We start from the raw sequence: 22,621 nt of genomic DNA on the forward strand, positions 1-22,621 counted from the left end.
TCAATGAAATTATCGTGCGATCCTTGCAAGAGTAACTCTCCTGGAGGAATGGGTATTTTACGTGCAAGGCTTAGCTTCAGCCTGGGGGATGTTTCCAGTGTGAATTTGTCACTCTGAAAATGTGCTGCGAATACATAGAAAGAAAGATCCCTTATCATTTAGCTACACTATCGCAGGTCAGCAACTGGAAGCAGTTAATTCCATAAATTATCTGGGAGTACGCATTAGGAGTGATTTAAAATGGAAAGATCATATAAAGTTGATCGTCGGTAAAGCAGATGCAAGACCGAGATTCGTTGGAAGAATCCTAAGGAAATGCAATCCGAAAACAAAGGAAGTAGGTTACAGTACACTTGTTCGCCCACTTCTTGAATACTGCTCACCAGTGTGGGATCCGTACCAGATAGGGTTGATAGAAGAGATAGAGAAAATCCAACGGAGAGTAGCGCGCTTCGTTACAGGATCATTTAGTAATCGCGAAAGCGTTACGGAGATGATAGATAAACTCCAGTGGAAGACTCTGCAGGAGAGACGCTCAGTAGCTCGGTACGGGCATTTGTTGAAGTTTCGAGAACATACCTTCAACGAGGAGTCAAGCAGTATATTTGTCCCTCCTACGTATATCTCGCGAAGAGACCATGAGGATAAAATCAGAGAGATTAGAGCCCACACAGAAGCATACTGACAATCCTGCTTTCCACGAACTATAGGAGACTGGAATAGAAGGGAGAACCGATATAGGTACTCAAGGTACCCTCCGCCACACACCGTCCGGTGGCTTGCGGAGTATGGATGTAGATGTAGAAGCGGGGTGTGCACTGATTTGAAACTCCCTGGCAGATTAAAACTATGTGCCTGACCGAGACTCGAAATGGACACTGCGACCGAACCGCCGAATCTTTCCATCAGTAAATGGGGTATGTTCTCAACTGACTCGGTTGTTTTAACCCCTCCACTGACGGAATGACCCGCTTCCTACTTCCGTATGTATAAAGCCAATACGGACTTGTAGCTGTCACGCCTTTGCGCTTACTGCTACGTATTTTAACCATAAATATCTCAGCCCTAATGGTAAGAGGTAGTAGTGAATTCACGTTATTAATCTTTGAAGACAGCACAGCTGCCACAAGCTGAGATCACTTTTACTCCGCTCCTACCCTCGCCATTGCACCACATTAACTAGGTGCTACATGGACCTTGCTAAATTCACTTGCGTATACATTTTTGACCGTTACTCGCCAGTATTTACCTATTGGATTAGTACACTCCTAACCGGACTATTCCCCAAAGAGCTGTGATGATTGAACGGGTTCGATCCACGGCCTACAGTGCCCTACAGTTCACACGGTAACACTGCCTACCTGACCCACTTAACTTGGTAGTGAGCTTATGTATCCAATCACCACTGCTAGCAGCAGTGGATAATCCTATCAGCACGACGAGAGCAGCAGACTTACCGTCGAATCCTCCTGAAAATACTTATAACTACGGTCGCCAGCTCTGAAGGAGCTAAAGAATAATTCAATTTTTTGGCTCGTTTCAAAGTGAAACGGCTTGAGTTGAATTTTAAACTTAATTCTGAATATTACTATTTCTGATCATTCTAGGTGATTCTACAAAGCAAATACTCTCTCAATTTCTGTGAGTTGGCTTGGTAATTACCACCAAGACAATTTATGCAACTTAGGTTAACAAAATTCTATCCTTCAACTTATTTAATGATTTTGGATATTACTCTTTGGACAATTGCTATAGAATTAGTTAAGTGACTTTACTTGAAAGGTTACTCAGAAAAATTTAAGTAACTATAAATAGGCGACTCATTCTGGTGTGACCATTGCTCTTTTTCAACATTCTTAAACGCTAAAGTATTCTACAACCAAAAGAATTGTAAATGAAAGAGGCGATGGTGGCCTCAGTCTGATTTCACTACACTATGTTTCAGGTTACTACACTTTACAATGAACAACATGCGTCGTAATTTTACTCATTACTATATTCTGTCCTCTGCACTTGAATAAAAGATAACTGGTATTCTCCTTTTACATGTATACAAAGTTCGACTTAACAATTTCAAGCAGTCTTGCCTTGGGTAGACATGTCGGTGCTGGTGGTGGGATGCATGTGGCTAACGCAGCTCTTCACGCCTCATGCCCTTAATGGCGGCTGGAACTATGAGCTGTAGCACTCGTATAAGCTACTGCACGTCCGCCATAAAATCTGGGCGCAGGAACTCTTACAATCAGCCCCAGTGGCATAGAGACGGCTTCGACAACCATTCGTCGCGTTCTACTCCACAAACAGTGACGATATTCGCCTCTTCGCTGTTGCACAATCACTTTTGCGTGAGCACAGTTACGCACATCCTGTCACGTCAACACTCCCCAGGCCATTCCATTGTTCAGTCCCTGTGTCTCCAGCTACCTCTAGCTACGCTCATATCACCAAGAGTGGGGGCGTTCCCCTACCACCTTTTCACCGACATCATTTAGTATTTAAGAATATTTATATTTATTACCCTGGAGTTCATACCAATCATGATAATTTATTACTAGCGCTTTATAACATTAAATCATACAGTAATAACTTATAATTACCAAGAAACAGAGTACATTTGACTCTGGGAGCTTAATGCATTGTCTGAGAGGCAGCGCTAATTCCCAGTTTCGCCAATAGATGGCATCAGGGTGCACTCCCTGGCAGTCTCACACCAGCGCGCCCGTTTCCGACGCGCGGGCTCCAAATTACTGTCAGCCCACCATTATTTCAGTTCCGTTACACATGCCCCACTTCTTAATGAAGTATCTAATAGTGATAATTCAATAAGAAGTCTCTCCTATAATGAATCTGAAATTTTCGTTAAGCTTTTTACCAAGGGTTTTCCCTTTCTTACTGATACACCTCGGTACTTATATTACTTATTTAAAATTAAACACCAATTCTTTCTATCTTTCCTGCTAAACATTACATAAATGATTTACTTATATTCTTTACAATTTTCTTACATCTAAACACAGTACACTTTAAACATCTTTTTTACAAAAATTTTAAATACACTTCTTTTAACTCAGGCAAGTAAAACACACGTTATGCGCCTATCACTTTATAGCCTGTCCTTTTCACTTTACCTCCTCACTTTTCTACCTCTTCCACAACACTTATTTACACATCTATTAAGGCTTTCTTAGAAGCTCAGTCTTTCCCAGTCTGTTTAGTCTCTACTTAAACTAAAAGTTTCATTAGAATACTGCAACATATTTTAGTGAACATTTACCTTTCACATAGAACAAAAGAAACAAAACTATTTACATATTGGTTTACTTTAATATTTATTTATATATTTAATTTCAATCTGGTAGAATTCGTAGTTCATACTTTTTGAGATCCACTATGTTTCTTACTCCCAGGCGTTTCCCTGTTAATGGGTACTCTAAATAATAAGCGTTCACATTGGGTATGGACACTATTTTAAATGGTCCATTATATATATATTTAAATTTGCTGATCTCGTTATTAATTTCACTTGACTTTTCATGTGTTTTTACAAGAACGAGATCACCTATTTTGAATTTAGGATTCCTTACTTTTTCGTCATGACGACGAATTCTCGCATCTGCTTGTTTTCTCATCTTGTCTTTTACTAAGTTCTTTTTACTATCATAATCTAATTCAACTCTATCTGGAAATTCTAGTATGTCTTCTACTAGACTTTTACTTCTCGTCTTTTTCAGGATTTCTTCTGGAGTAAATCCAGTGCTCTCGTTTGTTAATGAATTCATGATTTCTTCGAATTCACTCACATACGTACCCCACTTCTTGTGGTTACTATGGCAGTATGTCCTAAATAACCGACCTATCTCACGCATATATCTTTCTGCCGGATTGCTTGATGGTTGATAAGCTGAGATATGGACCACTTCTACCTGTTTCTCAGTTATCCCATCCTTCCACATTTTTGAGCAAAACTGAACACCATTATCTGCTAGTATTCTCTTTGGCTTCCCTACTTTCACAAAATAATCACACACCATTTTATCATACACAGCTCTGGCAGTAGCTTTTCTCAAGGGATATAGCTTTATATACTTTGAGAAAAGTTCAACTACTACAAATATGTATACAAAACCCCCCATGGTTTTCGGTAATGGTCCAAAGATATCTACTGCTACTATTTCTAATACTTCATCAGGTTTTATTGATTGCATGGACCCATGATTAGTTGCATTTGTTACTTTCGCCTTTTGGCATAGATCACAAGATCTTATCCTCTGTGCTACCCTTCGTGCCATGTTGTTAAAAGTAATGCATTCATCTAACTTATCGGTACACTTCCGTGCACCACAATGGCCATATGCCAAGTGAACATAATCTATTAGCACTTCAGTGTGTTGTTCCGGCCAACATACTCTCCACTACCCTGGATTATTTAATCTTTGAAGATACAGTACACCTTTATGTATTTTATATGAAGCTCTTATGTTAGTTGCGTCCAGATTGTCAAACTTGACCTTTACCGACTTGAGTGCATCATCATCACTTTGATATCTTCGCATATTCCGACATATTTCCCTAATTTTTTCTCTCCCTTCCGCTTTTTTGAAGTAATTCACCTCAAAAACATCTTCCCTATTCTTTACACTTTCTAGTGTCTCACATCCTTCCGGTAATCTCGACAAAGCATCCGGTACTGCATGTTCTTTCCCTTTAACATACTTGATCTCTATATCAAATTGTTGTAAAAACAGCGCCCATCTGGTCAACCTGTTATGTAACAATCTGCAGTCCTTCAAAAATATTAAAGCTTTGTGGTCTGTATGGACCACAGTCTTATGCCCCCATAAGAAAAGTTGAAATTTCCTAAAACCCCATACTATAGCTAAAGCCTCCTTCTCTGAAACCGTATAGTTTCTTTCGTACTTAGACATGGTTCTACTCGCAAATGCTATTTGTCTATGAGTTTTTTCCCCATCTATCATTACCTCCTGAAATATGGATACTCCCAATCCATAATCTGAACTATCTGTTGCCATGTGGAATGGTTCACACAGGTCAGGGTGCCATAACTTTATGTTTTTAGCCTAATTGTCTTTTAGCCGGTTGAATGCTGTTTCACATTCCTCAGTCCATATATACACACTGTTCTTCTTAAGTAGGTTGTTCAGATGTGGGCTATTGAACACCTGATCATCCACATACTTACGATAAAAGGAACAAAGTCCAATAAACGACTTTAGTTGTTTTTTATTCTTGGGAGCCGGACAATTTCTTATTGTTTTGACTTTATCGGGATCCTTTCCAATTCCCTCTGGTGTTACTATGTGACCTAAAAACTTTATTTCTTTCTTCACAAACTCTCATTTTTTCAGGTTCAGGGTCATTCCTCCTTTAATTAAAGCTTTGAACACCCTGTCGCATAACTCCATGTGCTCTTCTCATGTCCTTGTAGCAATTAACAGATCATCTACATAAACCGTGATTAGCGAACTAAGTTCACTCCCTAAAATTTTGTCTAAAGCCCGAATGAACACTGAAACGGAAGTATTTAGGCCAAATGGTACCACTGTGAAATAGTAGCATTTGCCGTTGAATAAAAATGCCATGTACTTCCTAGACTCCTCACTTAATGGTATTTGCCAGTATCCTGCAGTTAGGTCTAAACTAGTCATGTACTTTACACCATTAAACTTCTGCAATAAATTATCTATGTTCTCTGGACGATCCAACTCCCTCTTCACTACTTTATTCAGAGTACGAGCATCTATCACTATTCGTACACTTCCATCCTTCTTACCTACTAGCACCAGTGGGTTATTATATGGGCTAGAACTCCGTTCAATGACCCCACATGAAACCATTTTATCTATTTCTTTTTGAACTGCTTCTTTCTTAGACACGGGTACATTGTATGGTGGTTTAAAGAAAGGTTCATGCTCCTCTACCTCCATTCCGTACTCATGATTTATCACTCGTCCCGGTTTGTCTGAAAATACCTCCTGATTTTCTTTCAGAATTTGCCATAGATCCTCCCTTTGGGCATCAGATAGTCCTTCCGTTTTATCCACTACATTTCGAAGGAGTGTCTCCTTATTTCCATCTTCAACTATCTGCCTCACCAGACACCAATCGAATTTTTGACCTATTCCTGAATCATGATCATCTCTAAATTCTACCCATCTCAGCTGGTTCTCTTCCATTACTCTAGATGATTCAAATGGTATTTCTAATACCGCACTATCAACTTTACAAACTATTATCCCTTTGTCACAATCTATAATTACTTTCTGTTTTATTAACCAGTCAATGCCTAAAATGATCTCGGCACTGAGCTCTGGAACTACTAAAAATGCATTCGAAAATAGCTTGTTTTTTATCTTAAATTCCATCATCACTTGATGTTTAACAGGTTTACTACATTTCCCTGTCGCCCCTATCACTTTAACACCTGTTACTGGCATCATGACTACTCCTCGTTGCTCTTTGATCATCTCAAAAAATGTGTGCGAAATAGCACTTATTTGAGCACCCGTATCCAACAATACATATAAATCGTATCCACATATATTAATGGGTAGGATTGTTTGCATCCTATTGTCCTCTTTCATACTTTCTTTATCTTCCCATAATAAATCCTTTTCCACCGCCAAGTCTTGCCATATTATTTTTCCGGTTTTTATTCTGACCATTCCATCTGGAGGTTTCTTTCTCCTTTTCATCCTAAATTCTTTCACCACTTTTTCCAATAGTCCTTCGTCTAGGCTCTTTAATGCCATCTCGTTCTCATTCGAATCTGTCATGCCTGAACTCTCGGTTGCAGAATCGGAAACTTCCTCTACTTCTTTTCTCCCTGGATGCTTTCTGATGATTCTGACGATAATTCCTCCTCCTTAGAAATATGACCTTCTTCTGATTCAAATAATTCTTGCAAATTATAATCCATTTCTCTACTTTCCCTTTGTTGGATAGTACATTCGCCACTCTTACTTTCATTATTTTCCCCTACTAATGGAATTCCAGTCTCTCTCAACTCATTTGCTTCAGTACTACAGGGATCACAACACTCTTTCTCTTGGTTAGATACACTTTCTCTAATTTCTTTAAAAGAATCTTCATCACAGTCATGTACTCTTGCTGTCACTAGGTACACATCATAATCGGTATGGCTCTCTAACACTGTCATATTCGGGTCCAAATTAATCACTTGAGTGGAAGATCTTTCTAATTGTGCTGGCTGGCTTTTGAGCTGATGTACATATTCTGCATACGAGGTAATTTCTGAATCGGCATGCGTCTCTGCACTATGCCCCTTTTTCTTATCCACCCTTTCCTCTTTAATTACTTCTCGATGCGATTCGTCGACTATTCCTACGCACCTTTTACCATAATTCACATCACTCCTACCTTGCCCCTGCCTCTCTGCACAGTTGCCATCCCTACCGACAAACAACGCCTTCTCTGACTCTTCCTTCATCAATTCGTCACTCTGACCTCGAATTGTACTTATTTCATTCACGTGAGCCTTCACATCCGACCGATATTCTTTTCCTACTTCATTTCCCTTAATAATTCCTCCCTGCTCTCTCTCCTCTGCTTGTATCCCTGCATTATACTTCGCAAAATTTCGTTTATGTAACTGCTCTTCAGGCGAACGACGCACTATCCTACTATAGTACTGACTACTCAGATCTTCCCTATATTTGGGCCATTTCTTTCTTTCCGCGCGCGTTAGGCCCTTGACCTGCGCGGTATTTAGTTTTCCTGATTTTGATAATGCATCCCGTTTCCCTGATAGTGTCCTCTCCCTCGCTGAGAGTTACCTCCTCGACCTCTTCCTCTCATCATGTTAATTTGCGGTTCATTCCTACCACTTTTTCCTATTCCATTCTGATTTCTGAAACCTCGAAACTCTCTAGTTTCACGCCACCTATCTTCATTCTCGATTTTTTCTAAAAATTCATCGAATGTTCGATGAGTGCCTCCTACATAACGCTTTGAATCGTCAGGTAGCTTTTTCCACAACTCCCACACTATCTCCGATTCTGATCTACGATCTTTAAGATACTCCAAACGCTTGAACCATCCTTCACAGTATTCTTTCATGAGCCCACGCCCATGTTCTGGCATTCTGGCGACAACGAATTCTCTTCACAACCTATCTCTCTGTTGTGTGCTCCAGAATTCCTCAAGGAACTTTTCTTTGAAGTCTGTAAACTTCAAATTGTCGATATCCAAATTCAATCCCCAACGTTTAGCATGACCTGCTAAAGCGTCTATCACTAAATTAATTTTTTCTTTATCCGACATGTCTGTTGGTAAGACACGTTCACAATTTTTTATAAAATCCATTGGATGCCATCCACCTTGTTTCTTTTGAGGATCGTATTTTTCCTCCCTACTCAGTATTTCCAATTTTTGCATTACCAAGGGGATACCACTACAGTTAAGGAATGTCTGATTCTGAACTTGCTGACTTAACAATTTTATCTCATTACGCAGTGTATTTTCCTGCTCCTGCACACATGCGTCAAAACTCAACATGGTATTGCGCAGTGTTTCAATATCAGCTGCCGTTTCTGTAACAATCTCTTTCTTTAAAACTGGTACTATCACTTGTAATTTACTTTCAATTATCGGTTCTAATTTTTCACTAACCAAAGGTTCCACAGATTTCTCTATTCTCTGAATTTCGGTATCAAATCTTTTCTCTATTTCTGTGACTTTTCTCTGAACATTTGTTATTTCAGCCCTAATGCTATTTACTGATTTGTTTACCTCTGTGATACGCTGGCTTTGCGTATTCAAAATATCTAAATTGGCTTTTATTTTACCAGATAGGTTTTCCTCTAATTGGGATATATGACTAGCCATTTCTGCTTTCAAACTAGCATTCCCTTCTCGAATTTGCGCCATCATCCTATTTAACAAACTTGTTAATTCCATATCCTCTCCCTTGTGACTTGCATCCACGGATACATTGGGTTCACTTTTCACTACCTTTGGTTTCACTTCCCGTTCCTCCTGTCTTGCGGGTGTGGATTCATCTATTGGATTTTCGAACCCTACAACAGTATCTATGGTCCCTAATTCTGGGTCTGACCTTGTAATGTTTTCGTCTTGCTTGTTACTATTCGACTCCATCTTATGCTGCTGTATTTCGTGCCTAATAGAAATGTTTATTAAACCAAGTATTACTTGTTTAACTCCTACTATTGGACTTTCTTTTGCTGCTTTGCAGGTTGTCGTCTTGAACTTACCAATTGTGGTATATTTGTCTACAACAGAATTTTAAATTTAAAATTATCTTGAAACTGCAAGTTTATATAAAACACTTTTATTGCAGCCATTATTCTACAAACTTGGTAAGTCCTGTCACGGTCGCCACATGCAACCGAACCGCCGAATCTTTCCATCAGTAAATGGGGTGTGTTCTCAACTGACTCGGTTGTTTTAACCCCTCCACTGACGGAATGACCCGCTTCCTACTTCCGTATATATAAAGCCAATACGGACTTGTAGCTGTCACGCCTTTGCGCTTACTGCTACGTATTTTAACCATAAATATCTCAGCCCCAATGGTAAGAGGTAGTAGTGAATTCACGTTATTAATCTTTGAAGACAGCACAGCTGCCACAAGCTCAGATCACTTTTACTCAGCTCCTACCCTCGCCATTGCACCACATTAACTAGGTGCTACATGGACCTTGCTAAATTCACTTGCGTATACATTTTTGACCGTTACTCGCCAGTATTTACCTATTGGATTAGTACACTCCTAACCGGACTATTTCCCAAAGAGCTGTGATGATTGAACGGGTTCGATCCACGGCCTACAGTGCCCTACAGTTCACACGGTAACACTGCCTACCTGACCCACTTAACTTGGTAGTGAGCTTATGTATCCAATCACCGCTGCTAGCAGCAGTGGATAATCCTATCAGCACGACGAGAGCAGCAGACTTACCGTCGAATCCTCCTGAAAATACTTATAACTACGGTCGCCAGCTCTGAAGGAGCAAAAGAATAATTCAATTTTTTAGCTCGTTTCAAAGTGAAACGGCTTGAGTTGAATTTTAAACTTAATTCTGAATATTGCTATTTCTGATCATTCTAGGTGATTCTACAAAGCAAATACTCTCTCAATTTCTGTGAGTTGGCTTGGTAATTACCACCAAGACAATTTATGCAACTTAGGTTAACAAAATTCTATCCTTCAACTTATTTAATGATTTTGGATATTACTCTTTGGACAATTACTATAGAATTAGTTAAGTGACTTTACTTGAAAGGTTACTCAGAAAAATTTAAGTAACTATAAATAGGCGACTCATTCTGGTGTGACCATTGCTCTTTTTCAACATTCTTAAACGCTAAAGTATTCTACAACCAAAAGAATTGTAAATGAAAGAGGCGATGGTGGCCTCAGTCTGATTTCACTACACTATGTTTCAGGTTACTACACTTTACAATGAACAACATGCGTCGTAATTTTACTCATTACTATATTCTGTCCTCTGCACTTGAATAAAAGATAACTGGTATTCTCCTTTTACATGTATACAAAGTTCGACTTAACAATTTCAAGCAGTCTTGCCTTGGGTAGACGTGTCGGTGCTGGTGGTGGGATGCATGTGGCTAACGCAGCTCTTCACGCCTCATGCCCTTAATGGCGGCTGGAACTACGAGCTGTAGCACTCGTACAAGCTACTGCACGTCCGCCATAAAATCTGGGCGCAGGAACTCTTACAATCAGCCCCAGTGGCATAGAGACGGCTTCGACAACCATTCGTCGCGTTCTACTCAACAAACGGCGACGATATTCGCCTTTTCGCTGTTGCACAATCACTTTTGCGTGAGCACAGTTACGCACATCCTGTCACGTCAACACTCCCCAGGCCATTCCATTGTTCAGTCCCTGTGTCTCCAGCTACCTCTAGCTACGCTCGTATCACCAAGAGTGGGGGCGTTCCCCTACCACCTTTTCACCGACATCATTTAGTATTTAAGAATATTTATATTTATTACCCTGGAGTTCATACCAGTCATGATAATTTATTACTAGCGCTTTATAACATTAAATCATACAGTAATAACTTATAATTACCAAGAAACAGAGTACATTTGACTCCGGGAGCTTAATGCATTGTCTGAGAGGCAGCGCTAATTCCCAGTTTCGCCAATAGATGGCATCAGGGTGCACTCCCTGGCAGTCTCACACCAGCGCGCCCGTTTCCGACGCGCGGGCTCCAAATTACTGTCAGCCCACCATTATTTCAGTTCCGTTACAACACCCATGGATTTTAAAAGGTGGGAGATGAGGTACTGGCGGAAATGAATTTGCGACGACCAGGGTTGAGTCGTGCTTAGGTAGCTCAGTCGGTGGAGAACTTGGCCGCAAAACGCAAAGGTCATGAGTTCGAGACTTGGTTAGGCACACAGTTTCAATCTGCAAGGGAGTTCCAGACATGGAATAATAGGATGTCCTACTGCGAACAAAGATATTACACAAATGTCCGATAGCAAAAAGAATACTGGGAGTGTTGTGAAAACAGGCATGTTTACCATATTTACTAATAAACCGCTCTATTTGGAAAGTACTCCTGTTATAGATAGGAAGATGTGGATCGAAGTCCATTAATCAACATTGAAATTCAAATTACGTACAACAGAAATCATCACTTTAATGATATATAAAATACTGATGCCAGAGAATCGAGCTGACTTGTTACTGAATGAGAGGGTTATTTAGTACCTGGTACTATTACGGATGGCAATGGAGTACATGGATATCCCGAATCACGTGGGCACACAACTAAAAACCATCGATAAAGAAAAAAACTCTGTTTCTAGGCAGAATGCCAAGTACAAATGAAAGATTTACTGCTCGTAGCTGTGACATCAAGAAAATAGGTTTGACACATGGTTTTCTGTTACGTCGTGAGGAGCCACCAACGTGTCAGACATGTGGGACACAGCTGTCGATACGACATATTTTAACTGAGTGTGTTTAATATGCAGGTTTGAGGGAAGATTTAAGTCTCCCACCAGATCTGCCCTCTATTTTAACTAATAATGAAACGATTGTGGCTAGAGTTTTACGTTTTTGTGTGATGTCTGCACTTCTTCCCTAAATACAGGGATTGAGATGTTAATGTGCTGTAAAGTGGTTTGGTCATCCATTATTTGTAAGTGGTCACCGAGCCACAGTTAATTATTTTTACCTGTTTTGTACGGGTATTTTACTTTTAGATTTATCTACTTGTTTTGGATGTGCTGTGTCCAATCTTGAAATTTGCGCATTTACAATTCTCGCAAAGATCGGCTCTGAATTGATCCTTGTTTAAAAGATTTTGGCTGCACTCGTCAACATTTATTTTAGGAACGGGCGCTGATAACCTCGTTGTTGTGCGCCCTAAAACACTAATAATCATCTGCGTGAATGGTTCTGGTTAAATTTGATATGGGTTGCGTAATTCAAACCCATGTAGTGACCTCACCAAAAAGATCCACAGCAACATGAAGTGAGCATCAACTGACGGCCGTCTCAAACTCCTCTCTTTCTCTCTCTCTCCGTCTCATTACCACAGATAAATATTTCCCGCATTCATATAAAAGGGTCGTCTTACAAGCCTACGGATGTTTCGGCAAGGTTTTACGAATTTCAGATCTCAACGTGGATGCTATCTAAAAGGTGTCCCTCCTAACAGTCGTCAGTCGAATTTTCTCTGGTGCTTCGGCTTACATTTCCAATTTATATATTGCAACGTGTAGCTGGAGTCATCTCAAGCAAATACTGCTCATCGACTCTTTCATAGGATACCTCACTTGGTAAAAAACTTCAGTCTGCTTCCAAGTACCTACAAAATTATTTGTAAATCGGGATTTTACGTACTCACTCTATAAAGCCTAGAGGGTTATTCGTTTAATCGTTATGCATTATCAGGAACAGCCAGCACTCCAGCAGCCGTGGCCCGCGCTTACTTCTAGAGCTGTTCCTTTTAATACATAACGGTTAAACGAATATCGCACGAGACTAATATGGGACCGCTCTATAGAATGAGCACGTAAAATTTCGATTTAAATATCGTTTTGTTTGTAATGGCAAACGGGCTGACCATTTCCGTAGTCACTGGGTTCGTATGAAAGACGCGGTGAGGTGAACTTGTTTGGGGTGACTCCAGCTACACGTTACAAAAGCGAAATCACAAACTCACCGGAGTAAATTCGCCTGACAACCCATAGGAGAGAGACACCCGATATGTGTAATTCTAGTATAAAATGTTCTTTGCGTTTATGTACATTTGACGTGTTCCATACCCATGAACATCGCCTCATATTCCGGTGATGAAGACGTGTAATAATAATAATGTTGAGTCATGTAATATGCTCTGTAAGCCGTAATAAGAAAATAGTCAAGGGCAGTTGCCTGCAAAAGGTGAATATATATATATATATATATATATATATATATATATATATATATATATATATATATATATATATAAACTTTAACATAGGATCAGCAGTCACTATAAGGATGACATCGTAGGAATCCAGGCGATTTCCGTAAGGCTCTCCAATTCTTAGGAGAATATTTTGCTGGATCTCAAAATTAGGATAATAAATACAACTGTGTAAATTTACCCACAACAAGTGTGTTACTTCACGTCATTTTACTAGTGCACAATTTCAGATTCATTGGACCCTACAACGCTATCGCGAGGGCGATAAAATTTTCTGATCGAACGGTTATGGCTGTATTCCATTTTAAAAAAGTGACCGTATGCACGAGAGTGCCCAGAATATGATGTCACATTTAGATCGACAGCACCGAGCGGCACTTCACATCTGACCAACCGGGATACAATAATCCCCTGGCTGCGATCCAATAACGGGCTCTAATTAAAACCCATCACATTATTAAATCAGGGTTGGCGGTAATGGAAATGCACACGGACCGGAAGAATTCCGCCTCTGTGGCAGGAGAGTTCGAGATTTACAAGTAACGCCAACATGGGGCTGCTAGCATTATGCGACTACAGTGATTACTATTAACTCGAGTGACGGAATACTACGTTATGGAAAACAAAACTATTTTACAACTGTTTTCTGGGAGAAATACAAAGTATTCGAGCATCGAAGGGATTAAAACTTAGCAAATAAACTTTGCAGTTGCAAACGAAAGCAGCTTAATGCAGCTACTACAGGCTGCTTTAACAGTTGTGTATGGCTTGGGTCGTATCTGACACGGATGTTGATTTTGGACGCGTTCTGTGAGGTTCCATCGTCCCACAGTCTGCTGCCGCTCGCATGTACCGGAAATGGTTACGTATATGGCTATATCACATGCAGAGCATTTGGCTCACACAAAGCTACACACAAGTTTTTGTAAGACAATTTGTTTGAGAACTACAATAACCCGCAAAACAGTGGATTTCATTGTTTGACTTGTGATGTCACAACAGGAAACCGGTACCTAGGGACCACACGAAAATAAAAATTAAGTGCTTCTCCGCAGAATCGGCACAAAAAGTAATATGCAGGAAGTCTCAAACCTATTGGGTCAAACTGAAATAGGTTACAGTGCGTCCACATTCGATTACGTTCAGAAAGCGAACCAATGGTCAAGGCAGCATATTTATTGTGTTATGGACATACACGGCGTACATCGATCGTATAACAACGTAGTTCGCAGTAATTGTTCCTGGTGATGACCGTCAGTCTCAATGCATCCGTGACAACAGCGCGTGAGGCCGTGTCTGTTGCGCCAGAAGACAGGCGGTTTCAAGACTGGAAAATAAATCTTCATCCATTTGTGCGCGGGTTTCGTACACCAACGTCTTGAGGTTACCAGAGAGGTAAAGGTGTGAGACAAGGCGATCGCACTAGCTGTGGGACAGGAGCTCACCTTCCAATTCAACGATGAGGAATGTGTTGTTCTTGTGTTCGCAGACATTAACATCGAAATGTGATGGAGCGTCATCGCGTTGAAAGCACATCCTTTTGAGGAAGAAAAAGGCCACAGTCTCCAAGAACTGTGGCCCACGTCTCCCAGGAACATCAAGTAACGTGGACCAGTCAAATTGGGCAGCAGATAAGGCCCTATTAGAAAACCCATACTTTGACAGAAGAACCGCTGCTAGTGGCCACCGATATGGGTGGCGTGGGGATTATGCTCACACCAGACATGGCTTTTGCGCTGTTGGAAACACCATCATGGGTGAATGAGGCCTCATATCTGAACAATACAAACTGTACAAAGATCGGCACGAAAGAACTGTCGTGGATAATCCATCGATAGAACACAGGGCTCGAAATCTGTTGGACCCAGTGCTTGCGCACGTTCTTTATGATACGAGTGTAATACCTGTTCCATCAGTACTCTCCACACTATTTTTCGTATTATACGTTTCACAAGCAATTTGACGGGTGCTTATTTCTGGTTGGCCACACAATCCAACACCATCTCATCAAAGTCTAGTGTTCGGACGAGTCCTTCGCCTGCTCTCTGTGGTGTGAATTACTGTGTCTCTTCTAAGCTAGTATCCATGGAGATATTTCAATTAGGATGAACCCTATCGGGAAAGCGTTCTCTATAAATTCGTTCCGCTTTACGTCACTACATCATACCTAACCATATATTAAATGCATGTAGCTTTCGTGACGAACAACGTTCCATCCTTGACTACGCGTCATGCACTGTACACAGTAACACACCTCACCATGGACACATCACAAGCTGTCTGATGCAGTGGGCAGCTGACACCAGGGATACTGGTGTACGTGCAGCGTAGATCAGTGCGCTGGTTCAATGTGTGCGGTCGTCACATGACACATGTGCTGTGACCTAAGTTGTGTACAGTGTGTCTGTTTGATGGTGAGTGGTGTGCGCTGTGTATTCCAGTGTACAACAGACACCCCAGATATTTATGATAGTGCTGCAGAACTGCATGCGCCGTTGCAATACAAGCGTTGAGACTGACGGTCGTTTCTTTGAACAGTTACTATGCTCTACGTTGTTATTATACGGTGTACGCTATGTATGGACATAAAACAATAAGTATTGTATTTTATCCATCTTCTGCAACTTTAGTTCCATTTATTGAAATAGTCCGCAAACAGTTACACAAAAAAAGGGAAGAAAGAAAACTTATGAATATGCATTTCGGACCACTGGTTCCCTATCCCAGTATAATTGGTTCTTGACCCACAATCACCTTTTTCAATTTGACTAAAAATTTTGAGTCACCCAGTATAGAAAGAGAAGAGCTTTGATAGGACATGCGTTAAGACATCAGGGAATAACGAGGGATCCGCAGAGGACAAAAATATAGGAAAATTCAGAGATTTTAGCATTACAATAAATAGTACAGGACGTCAGACGAAGGTGCTACTCGAGATCAAGGGGCTGGGGTAAGAGAGGAATAGTAATGGGCTTCATCAAACCAGGGAGAAGACTGGCAAAAGAACTACTATAATACTCGTACTTGCGAAACCATACATAGTATATGGCGCTTCACTATCCTCTCACTATTGTACTAGAAGACTTTTGAAATGCTTTCAAAACTATTGGCCTAATTGTATTCACGAGCTTAAATGAATGAGAAAGAAACCACAGAAAATCAGAGACAACGTAAAGGATGAAAACTAAATGCTGTTTCTGTGAATCTCCGTTCCTATGTAAGAGAGGGCCTGAAGACCTTAACCTGATCAGGTTAAGTATATAAATAAAACAACTGACACATTGCTACCAGAGAAACCATAGTATTAAAACTAGCCGTCTGGGAATGTGTTTGGTTCGTCTGTGCATCTCTTTGAGAGAACATCGTCTGTTGATTATCCCAGAGTGAGAGAAGTACCGTAGCTTTAGGATGTCACAAATGTGGGTAACTTACCAAGAGAAGTACGACACGGTATAATTCAGCCATTACTTTCTTAACTCAGGAAAGTGAAGGAGCAAATCCCCAAAACGAAGAATCTTATGACGACACCATTCTCCAGTTTATTCAGTTGAATGAAAAAGACACAATGCGATTACTTTCGGGAAGTGTTGTGATTTTATAGTCTTCAGTCAGAAAACTGGTTGGATGCACCTGTCTTAGCTACTCTGTTCCGAACAAATCACTTTATCACTGTATGACTCCGGTAAAGTACATCCAGTTGGATCCCTGTTTAATTTTTACACCATACAGTTCACTCCGTTTCCAAAGCAATCATTACTTGATGCCTCACGATTCCTCCTGTTAGCTTGAGCCTGTCAAATTGTGTCGTAAACCTCTTTTCTTCCTGACTCGGTTCAGAGATACTGACTCGGTTCAGTATCTCTTTTCTACATGCCTCATCTACTCAATTAATTTTAGTAGGCTCTGTAATTTCATTTATCAATAGTCTATATCATTTTGGTGCTTATGGTGTTTATCATTCAAGTTAACTTTCACATGAGGCTACAGTGCATATTAATACAGTCGTGAAAGAAATACATTTTGAGGATGCTGTCAAGGAAAAAGTAACGTTTCTTCTCTCCTTATTAACTCATGTTTCGAAGATGCGACACCATTATCATTGGGTTTCCCTTATTCTATAAAAGCGAGCAAACGTTGAATTATAACGCTCTCTGTCTTGTGCTAATTTTGTGTGAAGCAGTGTTATTTTTAACTAATCAGTACACTTTTAAAGTGCTATACTTTCTATTAAGTAAGAACACAGGTCTGAAAGAAAACTTCTGGCGTTTGGATTACTGAAGAGTAACATAAATAAGAATCCTACCATTTTATGAATTTTAGGCAAGAAGGTAACCAAATTTGCTGTTAAGGTACCCTTTTCCGTTCAAACAGTTTTCGGTGACTACGATGACTGCAATCCAAGCTAGTTTTTATTCTGTTTCGTATTTACATACTTTTAAAAGTAGAATAAAAGCAAATCGGGTGACATTAGGTCAAAACTGAACTAACGACGGATTCGTAACACGAAACCTTTATCCAGAAACAGTAAGTGCTCAGTTAAATAGAGAAAGAAAGGGGTTCCCTTTTGTCAATAGTATTTTTAGTTGTATACAGAAATTGGTATAGAATGATTGGTAAGTTTATTAAGTGAGCGCCACCTTTATTGACGCAAAGCCTACAGTTCTCAGAGAAGAAATGTTTAAAACCATGTGTGAAAATATGGAACACAATAAACCGAATACATAACATTTTTACCTAAACGCAGAAGAAACATGCATCCACCATGGCATCGTGACACAGAATAACAATAAAAAAGTAGGTTGTAAGTAGCCTCACAAAGAGCTAGAATTTCTTAGCGACAAGGAGGTCTTTTTCAATTACATCAAACGTAATCAAGACCTCCCACAAAAAAGATGGAGGATTTACTAATTCTAACGAAAAGTTGCAGGAATAAATGCAAGATAAAGTACAAAGAATTAAAGGAAGAGCGCAAGAAGTGCTCTGACCCGAGGCATTACGTCTGCCTAAACATAGGCCTTGTGGCATTAGAACAGGACGATCTGGGCTTCTAAATAACTTTTAATCATCATTATTTCTCGCATTTTGCTTTATGTTGCATTATTCTAACTTCCAAATACCCTTACCTTGTAATAAATCTTCGTCAAACTAAGTGGTCATAAGTTAAGAAAACAAGAATTTCGTAACAGTTAGAAAAGACTGTTTCAGAAAATCATAAGTTAGTATATTGTCTTGATGAACGTATGACTCGCTGTAAACTGCTTTGAGAAACTCTTTTTGCACAAAAATATGACAGCATTAATTACTCTTACAACCAAGCTTATTATTTCTCTATCGCACAGTACATGTTGTGCTTTATGAGAGTGCTTATTGTTAAATGTGGCTGTGTGTGTGGTACAGAAAAAAACTGATACTCAGTGCAGAAACTTCGATATCATATCATAAATGTCTGTGACTAGCATCAGCCTTAGTTTGTCTCTATTCCCTACAAGAGTACAGCGTCATCATAAGAACGATGTTGATTCAGTGATTCAGATATACTCGATTAACACCGTTCCCTTCATTGATTTCCTGTTTATGGAAGGTGAAAATTACGACTGTAGCTCTTAATAACAGGACGATTAAGAAATGATATGTATTAATATGAAAATGTTAATCCAGATAATTTGTTGTTGCTTATTGTGGAAAGACATTGGCCGTTTTACTAATGTCAGATTCGATGTCAAATGTGTGAGAATTTCTAAAGAATCAAACTGCTGAGGTCGTCGGTCCCTAGACTTACACACTACTTAAACTAACGTAAACTAACTTACGCTAAGGACAACACATACCCATGCCCGGGGGAGGACTCGATCCTCCGACGGGGGGAGCCGCGCGAACTGTGACAAGTCGCCCATAGACCGTGCGGCTTCATCGAACGGCTACCCAGCGCGGCTATGTTGTTTAGTTTTTACGTTCATTTGCGTAGAAAATTCTGACAGAAAATTTAAGCGTTTGAGAAAAATATTATAACGCTCCTCATATTACAATTTTTGCAAATAATTCCAGTTCAGTATATCAACAAAACTGCTTTCAGTAATTATGGAAAACTGGAAATTGGTGTCTTGAAATCATTTTTAGATTATAGATCACAGAGTGTGATAATTTAAAATTTAGAGCAGAAGGTACACAATCTCCCCTGAAAGTACCCAAAAATTTGGTTAAGAATACATAGATGTTGTGATGGCGTCACAGGCAGGCCGCTGCAGAAAGGCATGTGTGGTGAACGTCCTACCAAGAAAGCGCCAACACTACGCGGTGTAGGCTGCTGAGACGACAGCTGTGGCCGTACGAGGCCGCCGAGGTGGAGAAACAGCTCCGGGCGACAGCTGAGCTACCAGCTGCATCCGGTGTTGACGAGTGCAGTGTAGGGAGTCGCTCTACGCGGCCTCCGAACAGGGGAAGATCAACAGCATTGGAGTCCTGCTCCCATGATCAGCAAGTACTCAGCGGAAAACTACATGCCTCCGCAATGATATAAAAATGGTTGCACGTCTGGGCGCGTCAGGCAGGCCGCCAAGTGGACAGCTGGTAGAACGTGATCGAGTCCGTTCTAACGGAATCGGCAGGATGGTGGCTCTGTGTCTAACAGCGTCTAATTCCGCAGGGTGGGTCTTGTTGTAGCATAGAAGCTCGCAGACTGCCAAATGAGTAGACGCCGAACCTTCACAGCCCCCTAATTCAGACTTGTCGGCTGCAGAGTAAGACGTCTGCACTGAAAAATCAACAGTGTTTATAAAGGACTGACCACGCTCGTTATGCTACCGAACTGGTTTTTCCGCCAGTCCACATAAAAATGGCGCAGCGTGGTCCCGGAGATGTCAGCCTATCCGCACCAGGGCTGTTCCGTTTGTTTTCTGCGTCCGTGTCTTTGGACATACCAGTGAGGCTACAGGATTAGGTAACCAGCCAGCATCTACTACCAAAAGAAAGCCTGCACACGTAATACGTGACTTCACAACACGTACATAGCAAACAGAGGAACTGTCGCACTGCACGCTATTTATCGTAACTGAGGCCGTTTGAGACTGTAATTATTACATAAATTATTTTTCTTTGCTTTGTGTGACTAGACTGGACGATTTGTGTATGTACGATCATCTTTTCAGTTCCAAATGCCGTTTCGTTATTCTGTACCGACCTGTAGAAAAAATTACGCCGAAGACCCAAAAATTACTGCATTGAAATGTCCGTAGGATGAAGGAATGAGGAATAAATGATTATCCAGATTTCACAGGAAGATCTTTACTCCTTATTCAAGTGGCCGCCCGGTGTGGCCGTGCGGTTAAAGGCGCTTCAGTCTGGAACCGCGTGACCGCTGCGGTCGCAGGTTCGAATCCTGCCTCGGGCATGGATGTGTGTGATGTCCATAGGTTAGTTAGGTTTAAGTAGTTCTAAGTTCTAGGGGACTGATGACCACAGAAATTAAGTCCCATAGTGCTCAGAGCCATTTTGAACCTTATTCAAGTGTGAGTTCTTGTTTTGTTGAGTTCTTAAACGAGGTCAATTTCAACGTAAAGCAGTTTGTTCTATTACTTATTTTACATTGCACCGTTAAATAATTAGCTACAAGTGACTATTACATAAATTAAATTTGACATTAGTAAGGCCATATCCAAAAAGGTATGAATCCCCTGCTTCCATATTTACTAAGAAAAGTTGTTTCTACACGAAAAGGCAAATGCATCGAAGATGGACCTCACTTATTTTGCTACGTATATTTAATGTAATCCTGATTCATGAGCTGGGTTTCCAGAGTCACTAGACGTTCCCTCCCCACGTTTCATTTTTACTTCTTTCATGTTTCAATGGGCTTGGCTCTTACATTTCATTATTAACACTTTCATTTAGATACCATGTTCAACAATTGAACTATAACTTTGTGTTCTGCCTTACGGCGGGTCTTGTCATGGAGGAAGCCTCGTCAGAGAGGTCCACCACATGAGCATCGAGGGAAGTGATTCCAGTTGCGGTTTCCCGTTGCCTTCCACTAATGATGATGAAATGATTACAAGGACAAGACAACACCCAGTCCCTGATCGGAGAAAATCTTCGATTCCTTCGGGAATCGAACCCGCGCCCCTTTGCGTGACAGACCGCCGCGCTGACCACTCAGCTATCGGGGCGGACTCAACAATTGAGGCACTTCTGTAAATAGTCTCTCTCTCACAGATCTCTGAAAACTGGCTTTATAATGTCCATAGCAGCATAATATTTATGAATTCCTTAAAATCACTAAAATTTTTCCGTACGCTGCATAGTTATTTTTATGCTTTATTCACTAAACACGTCTGCAGTAAAAATTCGATGCCTGTGTGCGTAGCCATTTCCAAAAAAAATGTGTTCAGCGTTTCAATTTTCAAAAAGTTTGACAGTGACATCACTCGGCTAGGGATTAAAAAGCACCGTCAACACCGCAATTGGCATTTAATTTTTAAAAGCAACTCATTTCCAGGCCTGCAAGTTTCTCTTCAGGTGTTGCATATGTTTACATATTGCTTGAATATTGGTCACAGCAGTCCAAATGAAATACGAAATGTAGGTAAGTACTCGTTTATTCATTATCATTTCGTTAAACCTTCGTTACTGTGCCGTGTTTTTACACACACCACTTAACATTTTTCCCAACGTGGTCATGATACTGCGCATTTGCACATATACCTTTCGCGATACCTCGGCTTTTAGAAACTCGGTGCTTCTTTTGTGATATTAGCGAATTTTTGCACTGTACTTCACTTTTGTAAATTTTACCAAAGTGTTTTTCATGAAATCGAACTATAGTTTTAGCTGCTTAACACTCAACACTATTTTTCGACTCCAAGCTCCGCTAACAACGAAGGACGAAACAGTGACTTTTAAAACATTCAGACGAGAGGAAGAGACGTCAACGATCACAGAAGATAATTTATAAACATAAACGAAACGCTTATGGTGCAAACCTTTTTTAAATTGCAGTAAACCTGAGAGGAAACAAATAATGTAAATTTGTAAATAAAAACAGAACGTGCTTGGTGAAAGTCTTCCCTCAAATTGCAGTAATTTAAGGTTGGGAAGAATGATAATAACTGGTAAGTAATATATGCTGAAGACTAAGCAAATAAACATATTACATCATTTTGTATCTAAAC

Source organism: Schistocerca americana, chromosome 1 (assembly GCF_021461395.2).
Source record: "Schistocerca americana isolate TAMUIC-IGC-003095 chromosome 1, iqSchAmer2.1, whole genome shotgun sequence".
In the NCBI taxonomy this organism is placed as follows: domain Eukaryota; kingdom Metazoa; phylum Arthropoda; class Insecta; order Orthoptera; family Acrididae; genus Schistocerca; species Schistocerca americana.